The sequence below is a fragment of the Elaeis guineensis genome, chromosome 1, assembly GCF_000442705.2.
Source record: "Elaeis guineensis isolate ETL-2024a chromosome 1, EG11, whole genome shotgun sequence".
NCBI classification, from domain to species: domain Eukaryota; kingdom Viridiplantae; phylum Streptophyta; class Magnoliopsida; order Arecales; family Arecaceae; genus Elaeis; species Elaeis guineensis.
The window spans coordinates 151,303,469-151,309,468 of NC_025993.2; positions in this window are offsets into that span (position 1 = coordinate 151,303,469).

Sequence of the window (6,000 nt, forward strand, 5' to 3'; positions counted from 1 at the left end):
AAAAATAATTATTGCTTGCTAGTGAGATGTGCAAAGGTTATTTGATATCTACCAACTAATCCGATAGCATAATTTCTATCGTGCCAGTGGTAAAGCATAACAAGTATCAACCTCTCTACCATCTGTGTAAGGTGTGTTTAATTTTTATTGCCCTTCGACTGGGTGTTTTCTTACTCAACTATAAACATTTTTTCAACGGGAGTAGATAATGGTTTATAATTATCCATTTTAAATATTTTAAGAAGTTAATGAAGACATCGTTTTTGACTTAGGTGAAACATTTTGATTTTCTTTCTTTAATATTTTAATACCTAAGATACAGGATGCTTTTTTCATATCCCCCATTTCAAATTAAGAGGTTAGCCATGATTTGCTCCGACTCATTTCTACACTATTTGTGATAAGAAGTATATCATCAACATATTAAGAAAGAGTATTAAAATAACTCACTCTCTTCATAATATGTGCACAACGGTCCACTTTGTTAACCACATACTCTAAAATTATATTATGAAAAGTAAAATACCACCAACGAGAAGATTATGTCAATGTACATAAAGAGTTTTTTAAGCGATACACCTTTTTTTTTTGTCCTTTATTTTAAAGTCATTAGGTTGTTCCATATAGATTATTTTATTCAATTCAGTATTTTATTCAATTTATTGTTGAGAAAAATATTTTTCACATCAAATTGTGTAGTAAAATAATCTACCTTTGACACCAATAATAGGGAAAAGAGAAGAATGGGATCATTGCCCGTGTCATGAGACAATGAATCACTTCAGCTCGTTTAGCACTTCTTCTACAGAAAGAAGTGCTCTAATCTTTAGATTTCCTAACATGATCGAAGCTATGACAATTTTGTTCCATCTCTTCTCTAACAGATAAGGTTGTTTGAGCTTGGATAATTTGCTCCAACAGAGTACCAAGATCCTTGATTATCTGTGTTTCATGGTCACAACAGCGAACGAACGAATCTCTTAAAAGACCGAGGTAGTAGGCCCAAGATCCTCGGTAGATCCACCTATTGAGGCATATTCAATGGGTCGGGTTTGAACCACTCCGGCCCACAATCGCACCCAACCCATACAAGTGCCAAATGTTAACCGCGTAGAAGTTAAAAGGAATCAATGGCACAATAGAGAGGAGCTTGCCGCTATCGGTGAATGGTGGAGATGACGATGAGATAGGGGTGCAGTTTATTAGTTGGACGAGATGGATTACTAATAATTTATTAGTTGAAAAGAATGAAAAGAGATTAAATATACACGTTGTTATTACACATAAAATGGAGGAAAAAAAAAAAAAAAAGGGGAAAAAAGAGGTTAAATTATTTGCGGCGCATCATGAATCTGATCCAACCATCAATCTGATTAGCGGCTGGAGATAGAGGGATTCACGGAGGAGGCACCGTGGATTTCAATTTCTTTTTTATTTAATTTCGAGAAAGTAGGGCAGGGTTCTTGGACGGGCGAGCCGACCCATGCGTTCGTTCATGAGATAAAAATACTACAATCATCCAAAAAAAAAAAAATCCCACGTGAGTAGAAAAATTCTTTAGTCGTCAATAATAAATTAGAACGCGCTGTTCGATAAAATACAATGAACATGATTGATTGCGTGCGACGTTGAGCCATTTCCTTTACGCGTGTGAATTTTTTTTTTTTAATTAACGTGTCACGAGGCACCGGCCCTGCTTTGGAAGCAAGCAACGAGATATAAAGCCCACCAACACCGAAAGGTCCTCGGACTTGTATCCGAAAAAAAAAAAAAAAAAGTTCTCCGACACTACCAGGACCAGAGCTGCAAAGGGTGGTGGGAAGCTAATGTCCGCAGAAAGGGTCTGACGATGGAATGGAGCCAGTGTATCAGTTGTCGGCACCTAAAGTCTTAAAGTTATTTATATAAACAAACATCGACTTGATTGGTGCAATGCGATATGAGATATTGGTCCTCTTTCAGTAGCCACGTGGCTTGGTGCATGTCGTGTGGATGGACTTGCTTGGATTGCGAATGCCTTCGGTTGGAAGCCGCTTCAATATGGCACCACCGTCAGACGGCGAAATTTTGGAGATTCTGTAATTGGGATAGCGCCCATGGGACCTTTGCGTAGCCTGAAAGCATGGACACCCCTGCATGTGACCATGCTAGGACTGGGGAGCCACGCAGTGGGAGGTAGCCGTTATCCCATATCTTTAATTTCCTAAATATTGGCACTTTGTATAACTCTTAAAAAGAGGATGCTGAGGTATTGATGAGATCATCAACCGAGGCTGTTTGTGCTAAGAATTATTTGGTCCGATTGGAGCACGCCAAATCCCATGGCGGATAACACGCCACGTTATACCTTGTAATTCACCAATCCCTGCGCGCGCTATTCACCGTGCGTATGCTCCAAGATTTGCCCCGGTTCATTTGGATCTTGTGCATGCAAATAATTTCTTGGCTGTTTGGATGCACAATAATTTATTAAAGAATTTGATTTAAGCTATTACCCCTAAAAGTATGTTAAACGGTGAGAGAAAGAATCTTTGGTAGATAAACTTAATATAATGTGTCATGAATCCGTACCTCAATTTCGGCTAACATAACCTCGGTCAGATATGAAGATCGTCTAGTACGACCTATCGAATTGGTAGCAGTCCCTATTCCGTGTCCTAATCCTGCTTCACCTCATCCTCAGATGATCTATAGTAGCTCGTACACAACTGACCTATTTCAGCCAGTAAGAAGACAAGCGCTTGCTCTACAGACTCCAACAACTCGACCATGGACGATTTATCATAGCTCATCTGTCTTGAGCTAATCTCTACATCAAATCCAGCCCTCCTTCAAATTATGAAAGTCCAGATAGAGTAGAACTTCTCTACGATCAGTCTCCTATAAAAAAAATATATCTTCTCCAAATCAATTTGTGCGACAAATTCGAAGATCATCAAGACTCCAAGACGGATATGACTCAAACTCCTTCCCTATAAATTAAGACTACAGAATCCTCCAAGGTATGCAATCGACTCCTCACTCTCTTTTCTCATTGTTCTCCAATCTCTTGACTTGAATGTCGAAGGGTCTTCATCGAAGAATGCCACCCCTAGTGAGGATTTATTTTGCAGGTATTCGGATGAAGCTCTAGCGGCGGTTTCACCTTGGCCACATTCATCTCGGTGAAGTCACACGGCGAGATTGGCAGCAACACTTGGCACTAGAGGAAGGACCCTCGATCGATTTCGAGAGAAGAGAGCTCGCCATCAACCATCATGAGGACTCGAAGGGGTGCGTCGAATGCATCGCAACGCTCCAATGGTCAGCGGGCCAATAACACTCAGCTGATTAATGCACCACCACCACTAATTCAAGAGATTCCACCGCCAGCAGGACCAGCAGGACCAGCGATTTCTCAAGATCAATATAATAGCCTCGTCCAATAGGTGCAGGCACTTTCGGCTGCGGTAAGAGGAATGCAATAGAATAGCGAGCCTCGTCTTGTCCCAAAAAATCTCAGTCGGTTAGAGGGAGATCAGCAGACCGACCCCCCTATAGTCCGAGGGCAGGAGCCGATCATCATAGCTGACCTAAAAGCCTACCTCACTATAGACCTAAATGGTCACTTACCTTGGTTTTCAGAAGAGATTCTACTCCGGATCATGCTTCTCCTTGGCACTGCCAAATCTGGGAGAACGATCTGAAAAGGAGGTTCCAGGAGATGCAATGCAATGACGGATCGACATACTCTAGGCCTCGAAGCAGCTTGATAACAATCTAGGTTTCAACGTTGACCCACCATTTACGCAGAGAATTATGAATGAACCCTTACTGCCTCAGTTCAAGATGCCTCAGATGGAGCCCTATGATAGAACTACCGATCTAGTAGATCACCTGAAGAACTTCCGAACTTTTATGCTTCTGCAAGGGGCCAACGATGCGACTCTTTGTCGAGCTTTTTCTTCGACTCTGAGGAAGATATCTCATCATTGATACTCCAACTTGCAGTCAAACTCTGTAGACTCCTTCCATCAGTTGAGCCGGCAGTTCGTCGCATACTTCATCAGTAGTCACCGACGGTGACATAACTCAAATTTTCTCATTAGCATCAAGCAGAGGGAGAACGAGCCTCTCCATGATTATATCAAATATTTCAATACCGCAATCTTGAAAGTTCGGAATCTGGATCAGCCCATGGCGATGACCACGTTGAAGGCCAGGCTCCTTCAGAATGACCTCCTCTTCTCCTTCAACCTCAACTATCCAAAGGACTTTGCCGAAATATTGGAGTAGACAGAGAACTATGCTCAAGTCGAGAAAGCCTAGGATCAACAGGGGGAGAACCTTGGTGGGGGATCATAGCAGAATGTCAGGCAGGAGAAGAAGAAGGACCATCAGTGAGTGTAGCATCAACGTGTAGAGCTAAAGCCTCATCGTTCTCGAACTCCACTTTGAAATAATTGATCTAGGTCCCTTGCAGCACCACATCGACCTAGGACTCCCTCACGAAAGTTTCATTATTTCACTCCACCGAACACCCCCTGATCCCAAATTTTTATGGAGATAGAGCAGCAGAAAGAGCTCCCTTAGTCGAAGAAAATACTCGCCCCAACAAGAGCAAGGAATCCGAGGAAGTATTACAGATACCACAGGGACCACAGACATGATATAGAGGAATGTTGGCAGCTCATAAAGGAGATAGAAGCACTCATCCGATGTGGACGCCTTCATCGGTATGTTGATAAGTGGTGGATCCTGAGGAACCAATGCGATGAGTCTCCTCAACAGAAAGATCCCCACAAAGAGCAGCCAGCAGAGGAGATTCGTGTGTCTCTGGGGGGCAGCTTGATCGTCGTACCTTGGATCCGAGCTGAACTGAGGATAAAGAGATGAAGAAAATGAAGGTCGATGAAAAAGTAACTTTCTCTGAAGCAGACCTAGATGGAATAAAGTATCCACACGATGACCCTATAGTTATTTCTTTGAATATTGCTAACTATGTTATACATCGAGTCTTAGTTGATAATGAAAGTTTAGTTGATATTTTATTTTACGATGCTTTTGTTCGTATGAACCTGAGTTCTGAGTTGCTGGTGAAAAGAAACACATCTCTGATTAGATTCTCAAATAGTATTGTCTCCATACAAAGAACAATTTCTTTGACTACAATAGCTGGGCGAGCTCCAAAATAGGTGATTGTCAAAGTGAACTATTTTGTAGTCAAGACTCCGTCTGTATATAATATCATCTTAGGTCGGTCTGGATTGAATACACTTCGAGCTATAGTATCGACTTATCACCAAATGGTAAAATTTTCTACTCCAAAGGGGATTGGAGAACTCCGAGAAAATCAGCAACTTGCGAAGGAATGCTATATGGTGACTTTGCATGGGGCAACACCCATGGAACAGCTGGTGGATGAGCTGGATGCGCGAGATGAGCTAACTAAGCATAGAGGTCATCCGGTGGAAGATCTAATCCTGGTGCCTATTGATGAAGACCCAAAAAAAGCAGTGAAGATCAAATTGAATTTATGTGAAGAGGATCGTCAGTACCTCATTTTCTTCTTACATTTCAATGCAGATGTATTTACTTGATCAGCCTCCGACATGCCTGATATTGATCCTATGGTCATAGTTCATCGATTCGATGTGGATCCAAAACATCGTCCAGTCAGACAAAAGAAGCATAGTTTTGCTCCTAAGTGATAAAAAGGCTATACAAGAAGAGGTGGACAAGCTTTTAAAGATGAGATTTATGTGAAAAGTCTACTATCCAGAATGATTGGCCAACATTGTCTTGGTTAAAAAAGCTAATGGAAAATAACGTGCTTGCATTGACTACACCGACTTTAATAAGGCGTGCCCAAAAGATAGCTACTCTCTGTCCCGCATTGATCAGCTGGTGGACGCGACCTCGGGGCATCAGCTCTTATCATTTATGGATGCATTCTTCAGATACAACCAGATTTGAATGGCCCTCGAGGATGAGGAGAAGACCTCTTTTGTTACTGACCAG